We start from the raw sequence: 18,561 nt of genomic DNA, 5'->3' as shown, positions 1-18,561 counted from the left end.
ACACTGTGGCTATTGACTGGGGGAGGATTGATAGTGGGAGATTTGTGCAGGCTCAACTCATGGACCCCACCTTAGTGCTTGTCCACAATATGGCTGCTCAACTTGGGGGAGGTAATCAGGGGGAGGTGTATAGATGCAAGCCTCTGTTGCTGACCTCACCATTAAAAAGGACAATGCCGTTAAGAGGAGAAGGATGATCGGAAGCCTATCATGTCTGGCTAATATTAAGAAGGGGGAGGAATGTGACGACATGGACTCTCATGGGTTAAAGTTTCTTAAAATTCAGCCAGGCAGCATGATAGATTGTTTATAGACGGGGGAGAAGTCCCTCATTGTTTTTACAAGACTCTTGTTGACTCAATGTAATTGTGTTGGCCACTGAAAGCCAGACGTATTGTTCTCCAGACTTTTCCAGTAATCATTGTATTGTAGTTGTATATTGCTAATGTGATTACCTTAGTACCCATTGTCGAGTCTGTGACTTGCAGACTCCATGTAGATATCTTCAGTCTTTCTATGCACATCATTTGGATGAACATTGTCCATGCAGCTTGAGATTCAGCCAATGGGAGAGGCGATCTTGTCCAACCAATCGATGACGCAGTGTATCCAAGTGGAAGGCTTTGGCTATAAAAGGGATTTCTTTAAGCCACCAGGTTGTTGTTGATGGATGCTGATGGATCCAGTCTAAGCTCTTTGGAGCTGACTAGAGGATCAGGATATCTTATGGCTTCAATCTAGGGACTCCGGATCCGGTTGCAGACCATATCCACAGCCTAGGGATTTCGACTCCGGCTGCCAGGATTTTAACATCAAACCAGGACTACCTAAGGAGGACACTCAGGTTGGGACAGTTCAGTCACCTGTTACAGACTTTGCAGACCTCAGACAGCTTGGAACCTGTGAGGCATGGACATTCTAAATCCCTGGTGAGCCAGCGGAAGGGTGAGACTCTGTTGCCTGTTACATTTGTGTGTTTTGCTGATTATGTGTTATGTGCTGTTAATTGTTTGGGGATCCAATAAAGTCTAATTATTGTGGTTCCCTCACCCTGTGTTGTCTGAGTAGTGTTACGTCCACGGTTAAGGAGGCCGGCGTTCAGTTGGGATGAGCCCTGAGCCACGCTGTCTTTCTAAAGGCGGCGGGTTTTAGTGGACGAGAGCGCCCACTGAGCCCCGTGTCTCCACATACAACTTGCCTAATAATTCTGCACACATTGTATATACATTATAAGCTACCACTTAGCCTTCTATATTCAGTATGATCCCCCACAGTCTCCTAAATACAGTATGAGCTCATACATAGCCTCCTATATACATTATAAACCTCATTTAGCCTCATATATACAATATAAGCCCCCACTTAGCCTTCTACATACATTATGAGTCCCACATAGCCTCCTATATACATTATGAACCCCACATACCCTCCTATATACTTTTTAAACTCCCACATAGCCTCACATATTCATTATGAGCTCCATTTAGCCTCTTACATACAGCATGAGCCCTCACATCGCCTCCTATATACTTTATGAGCACCGACATAGCCTCCTATATACAGTATGTGCCTTCAGTCTCCCAAATACAGTATGAGACCCCACATAGCCTCCTATATATTTTATGAGCTCCCACATACAGTATGAGCTCCCACATAGCCTCCTATATGCATTATGAGCCCAATTTAGCCTACTACATAGAATATGAGGCGCCAGAGTCTCCTAAATACAGTATGCGCTCCACATCACCTTCTATTTAGCTCTATTAACGTCATAGCACTTTACAGATGAGATCATCACTGTCCCCATTGGGGCTCACAATCTAAGTTCTCTATCAGTATGTTTTTGGAGTATGGAAGGAAACCCATACAAACACTGGGAGAACATACAAACTGCTGCAGATGTTGTCCTTAATGGGATATCAACCAAGGAAGTATTTGTAAAAAATAATAAAAACCATGCGGGGACTGCACTGGAGCAAAGTAATACAATAAATAGCTATTTATTGTATTACTTTGCTCCAGTGCAGTTCCAGCACGGTTTTCCTGTTCTCTACAAATTGTTTCTAGTGTGTGTACACGGAGCATTAACATCATTCCTATATATCATTTTCAGTAGTGCTTACCCCTTCCCCTTTCATATGAACCCAGCAACCCATCGCTGCAACGAGGGAAGCACCAAGTTACTCAAGCACCACACTCCTTCACCAAGGAGACTTTGTGTACGGATGTGACTTCAGATGCAGTACATAACTGGTTTCTTCATGCTGGTGTCCATTACCTCGTCAGCAGTAGTCGTCGACAGTTAGTCACACACGTAACACCAGAGTTCACTTAGCCAACCAGAATCGTTTACTTTTATTCTGCACCCCGTTATAACAGACATGGCCATCTTTTCCTTCCTTCCTCTCAGTGTCGGGTACTGCTCCTCAACTTGTTCCCCCAGCTATCTTGGATCTTGTTCTCAAACTCCAGGTTCGCAAGTTTGTGTCTCCTTCCTTCTAACTCCATTCTCCTTTTTCCAATTCTGGGCCCCGACGGCTTTGTAGCCAGAAGACTCTCTAAGCCAGTTGGGGTGAGCCGTAGGCTCCGGAACTCTCAAGGTTACCTCAGGGTTCCATGACTGGCTCCAGAACCAAGACCACGTCTTCTCACACTTGAGCCCTATTCTTCACTGGTCCCCTCTCGAGCCTTCCGTCCTGGTCTTCTTTCCACTACATTAACACTATCTTATCTAGCATCTAATACAAAGTCAACTCGCCAATAGATGGCTGCCGTTAATACAAACACATTCATGATACATATACATGGTGGGGCGCATACCCCTTCTACAGTAGGATGCCACTTGTCTGCTGTGGTCACTAATTGGCTGCAGCAGTCACATACAAGCTATTTGTGAAAAAAAATCATGAGAACAAGTGAGTAGTGTTTATTTAGCTATTTTATACCTTCTGTAGCTGTCTTACTGTGATATGATCGAAACGTTACTCATAGACTTCTAATATTCCTAGAATTTACAGTAGGTCAACATTATGCAATATAGAAATAATTGTCACATTGTTTATTACTTGAACCGCAAGTTATTTTCCAAAAAGTCTCATAATGAGATATAATTGCAAAGTAAATAGACTATTAAAGGATATTCTGTAAATACATCATGAAAACCACCAAGAACATGTAAGGATCTGGGTACAGCCTCTCCCCACCCTCAGTCCACTCCAGTCATTAGACTCCAGGAGGTGTCCCAGTCTGACACTTGTGCATATTGTGATCACAGCAGCAGCCTACATTAGAGGTAAGGATTTACTGATGCTTTAAATGTACAAATTTAATAGATTTTCTAATATTTGCTTTGCACTGGCAAGCAAAAGATACAGGAATTATGTTTATATATTTTATAAATTTATAAGACAAATAGATTCATAAAGATTACTAATGTGTAAATATATACAAAATATAGAGTTTTCAATTATTTATTGTGATCGTGATTAAAAATATCACACAATGGGGGGATTTACATTTTCTTAATGGGTATTCTTGCCTTTGGACAAAAGTTTAATCGGTGGGGATATTTCCAGCAGTATGGCATTGGTTGTGCACTGTGTCAATGTATATTCTGATTTAGGCTGTGTGCGCACTTTGCGTTTTTTCTTGCGTTTCTGCAGCGTTTTCAACTGCAGCGTTTTAAAGCAAAAATGCATGCATTTTGATTTTCCAGCAAAGTCTATAGGAAATACGGCTTTCTTGTGCGCACGATGCTTTTAAAAACGCAGCGTTTTAGGTGCAAAAAATTCGTCAAAATCTCTGCGTTTGAAGAAGCAGCATGTCAATTGTTTTTGCCATTTTGGCAGCGTTTTGCTAACATTAGAGTCAATGAGAACTTTCAAAATGCATCCTAAATCAAAATCCTAGCGTTTTACATGTTTTTTTGACAAAATAAACGCATGCGTTTTTGACAATATAGTGAGGTCATGATGTGTCCCTTTTTACACACATATAGTCCGACTAGAAACTAATAGAAAAACAATAATTTTACGTTATTTTATACATATTAGATCACATTAATCTTTTTACTAAAATTAGCTATTTTGTTTATGATTTAAAACATGATATTTGTTATCATTTTTTTCCTTTTTTTCATAGTGTTTGAATGTTTAAACTTTATTTAGTAGTGTATTTGTATTGAAAACGCATCTGACTTTAAGCAATGAAAAAGCAGGTGAAACGCGGTCAAAACGCAGGAAAAACGCATGCGTATTTTTAGCGTTTTTGTGGTCAAAACCAAATTTGACAAAGACATAGTCTGCCAGAGGATGCGATCATTTCTGCAAGGTACTGGACGGAACGTGCGCACACAGCCTTAGTCAACATATTGGTATCAGTATCGGCGAGGACATAGCTGCACTGAGACATGTTGTAGTGCTACTGGTAGATTTTAACTATTAGTTACACCTGCAATTCCATGGAGTATATTGTGCTGTAAGCCTGCAGCTGACAATCAAAAGCTTAAGGCTAAGACCGCACTTTGCGTTTCCACCTGCGTTTTTGCTGCTTTTTAGGTCCGTTTTGAACTGCACCTTTTTCATGCCAAACGGCATGCGTTTTGATTTTACAGCAAAGTCAATGGTAAATGTTGATTTTCAGACCGCACTTTGCGTTTCTAAACGCTGCGTTTAATTTGCATATTTTGTGGCAAAAACCATGCGTTCAAAGAAGCAGCATGTCAATTGTTTTTGCCATTTTGGGTGCGTTTTGCTAACATTGAAGTCAATGACAAGTGTCAAAAAACAGCAAACCTCAAATTTCCAGCGTTTTACCTGCTTTTTAGGTGCAGAAACACTGCGTTTTTAACTTCAAAAACACATGCTTTTCACACATTAAAATAATGTAATAATATGTCCCTTTACACACACACATAGTCCGACAATTAAATTTGTGAAAATGTTGTTTTTATTGCTATTTTTGAAATAAATATTATTAATCCGCTATATTTTTAAGAAAATTAACAAATTTCATTGTTAATTTATAAATTACATCTGTTTCTTATTTTTTTCTCTTTTTTCATTCTGTTTGACTATTTAATCTTTATTTAGCAGTGTCTTGATGTTCAAAATGCATCTGTCAAAACACAAGGGGAAAAGCATGTAAAAAGTGCTGAAAACGCATCTTAAACGCAGTAAATACACATGCGTTTTCAGCGCTAAAGTTCTGAAAAAGGCAACTTTGGTCAAATCAATTAAGCCCTAAACGTGCGTTTAGAACTGCAAGTAGGTAAACGCAAAGTGCGGTCTTAGCCTTAAATCTACAAAAAGTCTCAGCATTGACCTGGCCTAGGGGTTTTTTCGTCAGGACGAGAAGGATTTTTAATTGGCAGCACTTTAAAGTACATGTAACTTATTGATTAACTTTTATTAATTCTTTCTGGGGTGGTGGGGTGGAAACAAATAAAAATTATGCTAGATTTTTACTTTTCAAATTTTGTGCTGGTCGTTACTTTTATATTGTGGATCAGTACAATTCCCAATTTTAGAGTTTTTTTTAACTTTTACTACTCTTATACAATAAATACACTTAAAAAAAAAAACAAACAAAAAAAACATTATTTATTTTTCTCTTTCCATATTCTGAGAGCTATAACTTTGTTATATTTCCACCATGATGGCTTTTTAATTGTGAGAGACGCTGCAATTTTGATTGGTAACTTTTCGGTTACAATACAACTTTGTGATCATTTTTTTTCCTTATTTGTTGAGCAGTCAATAAAGTAAAACAGCAATTCTGGAACTTAAGTTTTTTTACATGTTAACTTTTTATGTGAGACAGTGAAATTATAGTAATATCATATTTATATATTTTATTTGTTATTTTTAACGCATAGGCAAAATGCGCAATTTGCTGCCTAAATCTTTTACTTGCTTCACTCTTCATTTAAAAAGTGAAATCCACAGTGAAAATCCACAATATAAATTGACCTGCTTTGAGTTTTAAAATACAGTCCTGGTGGTGTAATATGCTGTAGATTTTCCATGCGCAAATATGCACAAAAATCTGCAGCATTTCTTTTCCATTGGGTTCCACCATAACCCTAACAAGTAGGATCATCCTCACAATCAGATGTTAGGTAATATCACATAACCACATCAATTTACAACCCCTGGACATTACAAATTAGAAATCAGCCTTAACCCACAGAACCCACTGGACACCAGAGAATATTATCCAAATCTTCCTCATCTCCTGGACACTAGAGTATAAAGCCGACATGCTCACATGATCCATAAATCCACACCTAATGAAAAACCCCATATTCCCCTTTTAGCAATACATGCATGAGATGTGAATACCTATCTTCATGGGGCTCTCAGAGGTGATTGGGGTAACAGAAACAGCCCAGAAAGTTGTGCTAAGCTGTTTCCTGAATTTCCATAGAAGTCAATGAGCTGTTTCCATATTCTAATATCGTTTACTTGACAGATATAGACATGCTTTGCCATTTCAGACATGACTGTAATAAGAATACTCCTGTTACCCAGAATCTAAATGTAACGCTGACGTGTGCAGAACTGCATAAACCACAGATGACCGAGGGCAGGTAGCTTTCTGTACCATTGACTGACATGGAACATCCATTAAACGCCTCCTCAGGTTTTGGGCATGATATATTGAGTTAAAGCTCTCCAAACATCTCAGGTTAATGTCATCTAAACGCCTTTAATTTTGTCCAGAACATCCAACTTTCTAATGTGCATAGGAGCCTCTACCCTGATGGCATGTATAGGGGAAAGAAGGATCAAGCAGTTGGATTTTAACATTTCCGATCCTTTTCCTCTTAAGGAAGATAAGCGGCTCCTCTTATTTCTCTCTCCCCACTGAGAAGGCACAGAGGTTTACCAAGTATGTATCTATATGGTGGAGGTAGAAAGGAAAACTGTCAACCAACAGCTAACTATTATGTATGGCCATCTGGGTCAACCTGATATAGAACTCAACCCGCATTAAGACATGTTTTTTTCATGTACGTGAAAAGAACAGATGAACCTAAGAAATTCTGGGTCTGACGCTGTCCGTGAGTAACCTGTTTTCAGAAGGAAGCTACATAGGATTCAATGGGCATATTAGGACATTACACCATTGGATTATGTTGGAACTTCAAGGATTTATTTTTAATCAATAAACTGGTGAACGAGGGAGTTTGGGTGAGTCTTTATTCAAAAAACTATTTCTTCCAGTGATTTTGGCGCTTTGCCCGAATCTTCCTGATTGCACTGGTGTGTTTGCAATCAGATCAATACTTTTGCGGTTGATGTCAGCTGTACATTGACAGCTGGCATCAAGCCTGGGGATTAGTAATGGAGAGGCGTCTATGAGACACCCCCATTGCTACTCTGGTAAGTGTAGAGTTAGATAATACACACACACACACAGGAAAAAAATAGTTTATTTGAATAAAGACTCCCCCACATGCCCTCGTTCACCAATTTATTCATAAAAAATAAATCTTTGAAGTTCTGATGTAATTGTGTAATGTCCCACTATGCCCATCAAATCCTATGAAGCTTCATTCTGAGCATGAGGCTCCATAGGTCACTCATGGTCAGTGGCAGACCTAGAATTCTGTATCTGCTGCTGACTCCAAGTAACCCATGGAGCCTTGTTCTGGGAATGTTCTCAGCCGCATAGGATTGATGGACACCATGGGACATTACTAGTGATGAGCAAGTGTAATCGTTACTATTTGCTACTTGCACGGATAGTACGGTATTGGGGTTACTTGTTACATTATGAGTTTTTGTGTACTCACTTCACGATATTCGTATGCCCCGCCCAGCAGGTTTGGCGCCTGATTTGTGGCCACGAAACATGCTTGGCTTCTTAACCAATCCCAGTAATTCTGTAGCCATCTTGGTTTGCATTACTGTGATTGACTGGCCGGGCAGCGTCATAGGGTCTATAAAAGCCCTTCCGATGCCATTTTGTGGGTCTGCAGGTCTATCGGACAACAGAGAGAAAGAGAGAGAGTTTTTGTTGACATACTCTCCAGGTTCTTCTCATTCACTTTCATCACTTTCCCATCCATTTCAGCTTTTCCCCAGGCCCCCAGACGTCTTTGTTGGGTCCAGCAGAAAATTACTTGCATTTCCCATTGACTTGCATTGCACTCGCTATTCAGAACGAATATGCGAGCATTGCCAAGTACTCGTTACGAGTAAAGCGATTATGAATATTTTGCTCATCTCTAGACATTACACCATTGGATTATGTCAGAAGTTTGAGGATTTGTTAAAATAATAAATTGGTGAATGAGGAAGTGCAGGGGAGTCGTTATTCAAATAAACTATTTTTTCACTGTGTGTTTTTTAACTCTATGCTTGCCGGGATAGTAGAGGGTGTGTCTAATAGACACTTCTCTATTGCTAATCCCTGGGCTTCATGCCAGCAGTCAATTCACAGCTGACATCAATCCCAGAATGAATACCCAATGCACCAGGGAAATTGGGAAGAATGAGTGATGAGCCACTTCTAAGGCAGCTACTGCTTATTATTTAGAGTCTGAGAAGGACCCAATAACCATATTCCTTCCCAGCCTGATAATGCAAGCCTCCAGCTGTCTCCTTTACCTTGGCTGGTTATCAAAAATAGGGGGGACCCCACGCTGTTTTTTAAAATTATTTAAATAAATAATTTTAAAAAAAATGTTGTGCAGTATCCTTTATTATTAATAACTAGCCAAGGTAAAACAGACAGCTCAGGGCTGCAGCCCTCAGCTGTCTGTTTAACTTGCACTGGTTATCAAAAAGGGTGGGGGGCAATGTCACTTTTTTAACATTTATTGTTCATAGCAGTGGACAGGCATCTTCTGCATGCTGAAATCTTCTGAAAAAATGCTTGCATTCTCCATTACCTTCCATCATACTCGGATACTCGTAACGCGCTCCATCTGAGCATCCAGCTGCTTATTATGAGTACTAAGCACCTGAGCATGGTAGCGTTTGATCATCACTAATTATTGGATTACCAGAATAGGTTTCCCCAAAAAACGAGTCTAATTTGCTTAGACTTTCTTAGGAAATTCTGAGCCATCTGAATTTATTCCTAAATTATATAAAAGGTTAAAAATCATAAGATTGCAATGGTAATGCAAAATCCAGAAATATATTTGGTGTTAGTTGTTCTTAATGTCTACATTTGTACATTAGAAGCAGATAACAACACTTCCTGGTGACATATAAAGGTTCTTTGTCCTTTTTGCACTTGGCATAATCGTTTCAGATTAGTTCTTTGCCTGTTGTGTTTAAATAAATACAGTTCCGAAGATTAAAAAAAATAAATTCAATTTGTGCCTTATGTTTAAGAATAAAATGGTTGCATGTGTCACGTCTCGGTTATTCTCACCTGACTTCTTTTGATTCTTTCTTAGTGAAACTACAGAAGCACAAGTAAAGAATTTTTTATTAATTTTAATCTTTGTAAAATATGTTTCTTTTCAGGAGTTGTAAATCTTTCCACATATCCGTTGATAATGTGCAGCAAATTGCACAACAAATGAGGGTGTGACAGGGCAGTTAAAGAGGTCGTCCATGTGTCGCCCAGGGTTATGGGGTACTCTGTCCCTGGCCGTGTATATCTGGGGAATGTCACTTTGGTGGCCGTTACCCGGTTCCGTGCCCTTGGCCCTTTTTGTAAAGGGGAAATATTTACAGGGGATTAGATTAGTGTTCACACGTGACGCCACTTGCGGTGTTGCGGCAATGGAGATGGTGCCGCCGCTGCACAATGTCTACTACTGGGCTGGTGTTAATGGCAGCCTGGATGGTAGGCCCTCCACAAGCAGGGCCGAGCCTCAGAGGGTAGGTGATGTGACGGTTGTCGGAAGAAGGTAGTCCACACAATGGGTCAGTGCAACTGGGTTTTTACTCACTTTTGCTGGTGGTAACTGGTCACCCGAGGCCGACTGGTTTCACCTTCAGGTCCCCTTTGTCCCAGTGCCAATTTAGTAATCTGGTACCTTCTTCCCCTGCACCTGTCTCTGATTGGTGGGTCCCCGTGGCGTTGAGAAACTGGGGGTCCCCATCCGGTGGTTTTTTGAAACTGGTGGAAGTGTGAAGGTGGGAGAAGGTGTGACTGAGCAATGTCCTGACTTGACGGTGACCTGGTACCCAGGAGAGGTAGTTGTCGGTGGACTACGGTGGAGTACTCCCGGAACAACGCGCCGACGGGGTACAGGACCCTAGGACAGGAAAGAGCTTCAAGCCGACCTGTTAACACCTGCCCAGCAAAGGGGACCATCAAGGACCTTGCTGATCCTAAGGAATTTGAAGACTCAGTAGCAAAGAAAGAACCGAGGACAGGACCAACCACCAACTACAGGGTTCACGCTACCATCAGGCGGACAGACGTGGACAAACCACAGACCCCAGTGTTCCATACCATGGGGACCCACTTACCAGAGACAGGTGCAGGGGAAGAAGGTACCAGAGAAATAAGACTGACACTGGGATGAAGGGGACCTGGAGGCGAAACCAGCCGACCTCGGGCAACCAGTTAACATTCAAGTGAGTAATCCAGTTGCACTGAATACCTGTCTGGACTCCTTCTTCCAATGCCCACTGCACCATACACCCGCTGGGGCAATACCCTACAGTATATACCAGGAGGGCCCCAGGAGGGAGCAGTAGATACAAGGAGGGGGACAGTATATACCAGGAAGCCCCCAGAAGGGGGCAAGTAGATACCAGTAGGAGGACAGTATATACGAGGAGGAGCCTTGAATGGGTACATATATACCACAATGGTGATATATGTACCAGGATGGGGACATTTTTACCAGGATTGGGTCATATACACACCAGGATGTGGGCTAGAATGGGGAACATATATAGTAGAATGGGGGACATATATATCAGGATGTGGGACATACTTGCCAGGATTGGCGGCATATATACCAGGATGGGGGACATATTTACGAGGAAGGAGCCTAGGATGAGGGACATTAGAACAGGGTGGGGAACATTACTACATAATGTGGGTGCGCAAGTCATATGTCTTTATAGGATTTAAAATGCTAAAATGTATACATACATACACATGCATCTTTTAACCAAAAGAACACTTAGGTCCATTTCAACAATATTTCTTTAGACTAGGTCCTCAATTAAGCATATACAACCTATAACTGACCCATTATCCCACATTTTTCATATGTGTAATTCTTTATAATAATAAATTATTCTAAGTAGAATTGCTTATCAATAGTTTTTATTTAGTTCAAAAATTAAATGTCACACAGTGCACAGGGGTGAACAAGTAGCTAAAAAATCTTTAAAAATACAGTCAGAGGGTATTTACATAACAGGGTAGCATGATCCACACATCCCATAGATATCAATGGTTCATATTATAGGTGAAAACATTTCCTTCAAACATAGGTATATAGAAAGTGCTTAATACAGTGCAATGTCCGCATAACTCTCAGCATATATCAATCAAAGTTGTATATAAATATATATGAAGTGCTTAGTGCAGAGCAGCATAGATTGTAAACATTTACACATAGTCCTGTGTTGCCGCATTCAGCAGCACAGGAAAGAACATTGTCAAGCTCACCACTGAACCATGTTCTAGGGGTAAAACAATTAATTCTTAGTGAGAACCCACCAATGTGGGGATGGAAATTATGTGGATCACGTCACCCTGCACCTCGACGCGTTTCGACTAGAGCTTCGTCCTGGAGGTGCAGGTATGGCGCAAACAGCATCCTTATATACATCCTTATTATTATCGCCATGTAACACCTGTATCGTTGGCGCACACGTCCCATCCGCCTCCCCGTTCGCCGTCGCGCCCGGCGTCCGGAAATCGCCACTGCGCATGCGCACAGTAATTCGATCTCATTGGACGCCGGGCGCGACATGGAAGGAGGAGGTCAGATGACACGCGCGCGCACATACAGTGCTTTAACATTCCTCCATCTTGCATTAGGGCAAGTAGAAGGGCAGAGATAGAATCCAGCCACAGCGATTAAATTTAATCGCTTCATACTCTATATTAGTATATTGTTCATAGTGTGTATAAGGCATAATCCTTCTCTTTCTTTTTTGTTTTATATACGTAATTATAACGTGGCTGAAATCCATCTCCGCCCCCTCAAGGGTGCATCCATGTATTGCATTTTCCCTGGGATATTAAACATTATATTCATCCATATGGATCCATTCTGTATTCTTTTTTGGTTCTTTTTAAATGGGGTGTCTCTCATAACGAAGAAGGATGTCTTGCCACCATAATCCTGTTAATGATACATAATCATAACAAACACAAATTAAAAAATCACAGTTAAAATGGAGAATAGAGAAACAGGCTGCATATCACCACCCCATGTTGCTATAGTGTCATAGGAATGGTTTGAAGCTAATAGCATCATTTAATCCATTTGGTTTAGTAGTATTTAGCACTGTTATCCAACGTGCCTCCTTTTGGGCTAGATTTTTCTTTATATCACCCCCTCTGGCTCCCAGTTGTACCCTATCTATGCCTCTAAATTTCAGCAGTCTCCAATTATATTGATGCTTATCTCTGAAATGTCTTGGGATGTTTTTTAATTTTTCAATATCCTCTGGTTTCTTTGCTTTAGCTGCATTTTTAATGTCTCGAATATGTTCCATGACTCGAACTCTAAATTCTCGGGACGTCAATCCCACATAAATTAAACCACAGGGGCAATATGCCCAATATATCACCCCAGTCGTGCGACAGTTGATATGGTGCACTATGGTGTATGTGGTTGAGTGAGTTGAGTCATGGAACACCTGAGATCTCTCTACTTGGGTACATGCACCACAGTCTCCACAGGGGTATGTACCCCATCTAGGCTTAGTATTAAGGCCCCACAGATTTTTTTGTGGGGGAATGTAGTGACTTCTTACAACCATATCTTTGATTGTTTTGGCTCTTTTGGATGTAACTACTGCTTTTGATGTTAAGATTGGGGCTAGGTCATTATCCGTGAGTAATATGGGCCAATATTTATTTAATATGTCACACATCTCTCTCCATTGGGCATGGTATGGAGTTGTAAATCTCACCTTTTGATCTGTCTGCTCTTTCTTGGTTGATTTTAGAAGCTCCATACGTGATGTCTTTTTCGCTCTTTTGTATCCTCTTTCAATATCCTGATTCCTGTATTGGCGAAAATGAAACCGTTTTTTTAGATCATGAGCTTGTGCCTCAAAAAGGGTATCACTTGAGCAGATGCGTCGTGCCCTTAGGAACTGACCTGTGGGGATCCCTCTAATTGTCTGTGTTGGGTGAGAAGATTTCGCACTTAGTAATGAGTTAACAGCTGTCTTTTTTCGGTATATGTCCGTCTTCAGACTTCCATCTCGTTCCTTAAATATCTTAATGTCCAAAAAGTCAATATTTTCTTGACTGTAAGTATAAGTAAGTCTGATGTTATGATCATTCTTATTTAGTTGATCCATAAACTGATTCAGCCGGTGAGTCTCCCCTTCCCAAATCAAAAAAATGTCATCTATGTAGCGCAGCCATAAATGGACTGCGCCACATGATTCAGATGGAAATTGTATGGACCGCTCCCACCATCCAAGAAAGAGGTTCGCGTAAGAGGGCGCACAAGACGCCCCCATCGCGGTCCCCCTCTCCTGGAGGTAGTAGCGGTCCTTAAATAAAAAGTAATTGTGTGTTAGAATAAATTCCAACAGTTGTATTAGGAGACTCACCAGCTGATCATCTATATTGGACATTTTCAAAAAATATTCTACCGCAGTGATCCCATCTTTGTGTGCAATTGAGGTATATAATGATTGCACATCAGCTGTTACCATCATCATATTTGTCTCTAAAGTGATATCTTGAATTCCATTTAGGAATTCTGTCGAATCTCGGATATAAGATGGCAGTGTGGTCACTATAGATTTTAAATAGTGATCCAGAAATTTGCATACTGGTTCGCAAAGGCCTTCATTTCCGGATACGATTGGCCTGCCAGGTGGTTGTAATGGGTCCTTATGTATTTTGGGCACAAAGTATATTGTAGGTACCCTCGGAAAATCTAATATGAGCCCCTCGAGAACAGATTTGGGAATTATACCCTTCTCGAAGGCATCATATAGAATTTTTTCCAATTCATTCCTGAATCTATGTGTGGGATTCCCTTCCAATCTTTTATAACACTGCTTGTCATTTAGCTGTTTCATAGCCTCATGTTCATAGGCCTCTGTGGACCAGATCACCACATTTCCACCCTTGTCAGCCTGCTTAATTACTATGTCTTTCATAGATTTTAATTCATTTAATGCATGTCTCTGATTTTTGTTGAGATTGTCATGTGTACGTTTCACAGGTAGATTTTTAAATTCCTGGATGACCATTTTGACAAACATCTCTATTGTTGAGCAGGCTGATAAAGGTGGGAAGGTGGTTGATCTCTTTTTGATATGTAAGGGAAAATCATCACTATTACCCCCTTCCTGTTCCTTTAATAAGGACTCCAGGATGTGTAATGCCTCTCTCTCTTCTTTGGAGAAGTCATCTGGGATCCCCGTATCTCTTCTAGCAAAAAACTTCTTTAAGAGTAACTTCCTTCCAAATAATTGGATATCCTTGATTCCAGTGAACAGGTCAAAGCTTGCCACTGGAGAGAAGGACAGTCCCAATTCAAGGACCTCTAGCTGATCCCTTGTGAGGTTTCTATTAGTGAGATTAATTACCTTCAGGGCATCTTTTACATATGGACCTTCTTTTTTCCAATTGCTTTGATTCTGTCTTCTTTTAGCTCCATTCCTAGTTTCAACTCCACTCCTGGCAGCCATATGCCTATTTTGTCCATCATTGTAAGGGCCTGAACCACTCTCACTTGATGCTATTGATTCAGATGAAGATTGAATTGTAGATCTTGGAGTATTTCTCCTTTGGTTCTGTTTATCGTGATGCCATCTGAAGACGGTTTTATTCCGATAGTCTGTTATATCCCGTTGATATTTTCTCATTTTTCTCTGCTTGACATCGCTCTCAAGCTGATTGAGTTCCTCCGCCACTTCTTTTTCAAACAGCATCAATGCCTCCTTACTTAATTTTTGTTTTATTTCATCATTTAAACTTTCAATCTCCTTTTCTAACTCATCTAATTTTCGTTTATCCATCCCAATCAGCAATTCTATCATTGTGCGAGAGCACTGTTTACACGCCTCTTCCCACCTTGTTTTAAAATTATCGTCGTCAATGGGAAAGGCTGGGAATACCTGGATGCGAAGGCCTCGAGGGGTGATTTCTTTACTAAGGTACTGTTCCAATGATGCCTTATTCCACCATGTACGCATTCTTTTAGATAGATTATTTTTTAATTTAATCTGCAAATCTCGACACTTCATGGGGGGTGATACTTGCGTGCCTGTGTTCTCATCTTCTCCAAACACCTCTGCTATCTGTGTGACCCATGTTGCATCTCGATTTTTATAGTCCATGTCCAGACCTAAGATGACCAAACAGAAACACACTTTAACCAAAAGAACACTTAGGTCCATTTCAACAATATTTCTTTAGACTAGGTCCTCAATTAAGCATATACAACCTATAACTGACCCATTATCCCACATTTTTCATATGTGTAATTCTTTATAATAATAAATTATTCTAAGTAGAATTGCTTATCAATAGTTTTTATTTAGTTCAAAAATTAAATGTCACACAGTGCACAGGGGTGAACAAGTAGCTAAAAAATCTTTAAAAATACAGTCAGAGGGTATTTACATAACAGGGTAGCATGATCCACACATCCCATAGATATCAATGGTTCATATTATAGGTGAAAACATTTCCTTCAAACATAGGTATATAGAAAGTGCTTAATACAGTGCAATGTCCGCATAACTCTCAGCATATATCAATCAAAGTTGTATATAAATATATATAAAGTGCTTAGTGCAGAGCAGCATAGATTGTAAACATTTACACATAGTCCTGTGTTGCCGCATTCAGCAGCACAGGAAAGAACATTGTCAAGCTCACCACTGAACCATGTTCTAGGGGTAAAACAATTAATTCTTAGTGAGAACCCACCAATGTGGGGATGGAAATTATGTGGATCACGTCACCCTGCACCTCGACGCGTTTCGACTAGAGCTTCGTCCTGGAGGTGCAGGTATGGCGTAAACAGCATCCTTATATACATCCTTATTATTATCGCCATGTAACACCTGTATCGTTGGCGCACACGTCCCATCCGCCTCCCCGTTCGCCGTCGCGCCCGGCGTCCGGAAATCGCCACTGCGCATGCGCACAGTACATGTACCCAAGTAGAGAGATCTCAGGTGTTCCATGACTCAACTCACTCAACCACATACACCATAGTGCACCATATCAACTGTCGCACGACTGGGGTGATATATTGGGCATATTGCCCCTGTGGTTTAATTTATGTGGGATTGACGTCCCGAGAATTTAGAGTTCGAGTCATGGAACATATTCGAGACATTAAAAATGCAGCTAAAGCAAAGAAACCAGAGGATATTGAAAAATTAAAAAACATCCCAAGACATTTCAGAGATAAGCATCAATATAATTGGAGACTGCTGAAATTTAGAGGCATAGATAGGGTACAACTGGGAGCCAGAGGGGGTGATATAAAGAAAAATCTAGCCCAAAAGGAGGCACGTTGGATAACAGTGCTAAATACTACTAAACCAAATGGATTAAATGATGCTATTAGCTTCAAACCATTCCTATGACACTATAGCAACATGGGGTGGTGATATGCAGCCTGTTTCTCTATTCTCCATTTTAACTGTGATTTTTTAATTTGTGTTTGTTATGATTATGTATCATTAACAGGATTATGGTGGCAAGACATCCTTCTTCGTTATGAGAGACACCCCATTTAAAAAGAACCAAAAAAGAATACAGAATGGATCCATATGGATGAATATAATGTTTAATATCCCAGGGAAAATGCAATACATGGATGCACCCTTGAGGGGGCGGAGATGGATTTCAGCCACGTTATAATTACGTATATAAAACAAAAAAGAAAGAGAAGGATTATGCCTTATACACACTATGAACAATATACTAATATAGAGTATGAAGCGATTAAATTTAATCGCTGTGGCTGGATTCTATCTCTGCCCTTCTACTTGCCCTAATGCAAGATGGAGGAATGTTAAAGCACTGTATGTGCGCGCGCGTGTCATCTGACCTCCTCCTTCCATGTCGCGCCCGGCGTCCAATGAGATCGAATTACTGTGCGCATGCGCAGTGGCGATTTCCGGACGCCGGGCGCGACGGCGAACGGGGAGGCGGATGGGACGTGTGCGCCAACGATACAGGTGTTACATGGCGATAATAATAAGGATGTATATAAGGATGCTGTTTGCGCCATACCTGCACCTCCAGGACGAAGCTCTAGTCGAAACGCGTCGAGGTGCAGGGTGACGTGATCCACATAATTTCCATCCCCACATTGGTGGGTTCTCACTAAGAATTAATTGTTTTACCCCTAGAACATGGTTCAGTGGTGAGCTTGACAATGTTCTTTCCTGTGCTGCTGAATGCGGCAACACAGGACTATGTGTAAATGTTTACAATCTATGCTGCTCTGCACTAAGCACTTTATATATATTTATATACAACTTTGATTGATATATGCTGAGAGTTATGCGGACATTGCACTGTATTAAGCACTTTCTATATACCTATGTTTGAAGGAAATGTTTTCACCTATAATATGAACCATTGATATCTATGGGATGTGTGGATCATGCTACCCTGTTATGTAAATACCCTCTGACTGTATTTTTAAAGATTTTTTAGCTACTTGTTCACCCCTGTGCACTGTGTGACATTTAATTTTTGAACTAAATAAAAACTATTGATAAGCAATTCTACTTAGAATAATTTATTATTATAAAGAATTACACATATGAAAAATGTGGGATAGTGGGTCAGTTATAGGTTGTATATGCTTAATTGAGGACCTAGTCTAAAGAAATATTGTTGAAATGGACCTAAGTGTTCTTTTGGTTAAAGTGTGTTTCTGTTTGGTCATCTTAGGTCTGGACATGGACTATAAAAATCGAGATGCAACATGGGTCACACAGATAGCAGAGGTGTTTGGAGAAGATGAGAACACAGGCACGCAAGTATCACCCCCCATGCAGTGTCGAGATTTGCAGATTAAATTAAAAAATAATCTATCTAAAAGAATGCGTACATGGTGGAATAAGGCATCATTGGAACAGTACCTTAGTAAAGAAATCACCCCTCGAGGCCTTCGCATCCAGGTATTCCCAGCCTTTCCCATTGACGACGATAATTTTAAAACAAGGTGGGAAGAGGCGTGTAAACAGTGCTCTCGCACAATGATAGAATTGCTGATTGGGATGGATAAACGAAAATTAGATGAGTTAGAAAAGGAGATTGAAAGTTTAAATGATGAAATAAAACAAAAATTAAGTAAGGAGGCATTGATGCTGTTTGAAAAAGAAGTGGCGGAGGAACTCAATCAGCTTGAGAGCGATGTCAAGCAGAGAAAAATGAGAAAATATCAACGGG

General features: G+C 40.5%; 2 protein-coding genes and 1 long non-coding RNA gene across 3 annotated transcripts in view; 2 read left to right on the top strand and 1 right to left on the bottom strand.

The window, feature by feature from the left end:
* The first annotated feature begins 808 nt into the window (after positions 1 to 808).
* The window catches only part of TKFC (triokinase and FMN cyclase), a 742,129-nt gene continuing 724,376 nt past the window's right edge, over positions 809 to 18,561 (top strand). The window contains exon 1 of the mRNA XM_075325274.1: positions 809 to 929. The gene's annotated coding sequence lies outside the window, so the exon portion shown is untranslated. The remainder of the gene's footprint in view (positions 930 to 18,561) is intronic.
* LOC142254257 (4-galactosyl-N-acetylglucosaminide 3-alpha-L-fucosyltransferase FUT6-like) overlaps positions 3,231 to 18,561 on the top strand; it is a 47,923-nt gene continuing 32,592 nt past the window's right edge. Inside the window, 1 exon segment of the mRNA XM_075325271.1 lies at positions 3,231 to 3,292. The gene's annotated coding sequence lies outside the window, so the exon portion shown is untranslated.
* Positions 12,229 to 13,349, bottom strand: LOC142255221 (uncharacterized). Its single transcript, XR_012727370.1, has 3 exons — positions 13,271 to 13,349; positions 13,080 to 13,173; positions 12,229 to 12,283 (listed from the first exon to the last, which is right to left on the bottom strand). It is a non-coding gene; the product is annotated as an uncharacterized LOC142255221 (long non-coding RNA).

This window comes from Anomaloglossus baeobatrachus, chromosome 10 (genome assembly GCF_048569485.1).
Source record: "Anomaloglossus baeobatrachus isolate aAnoBae1 chromosome 10, aAnoBae1.hap1, whole genome shotgun sequence".
NCBI classification, from domain to species: Eukaryota; Metazoa; Chordata; class Amphibia; order Anura; family Aromobatidae; genus Anomaloglossus; species Anomaloglossus baeobatrachus.
This window is presented reverse-complemented; position numbering and strand designations above follow the sequence as displayed.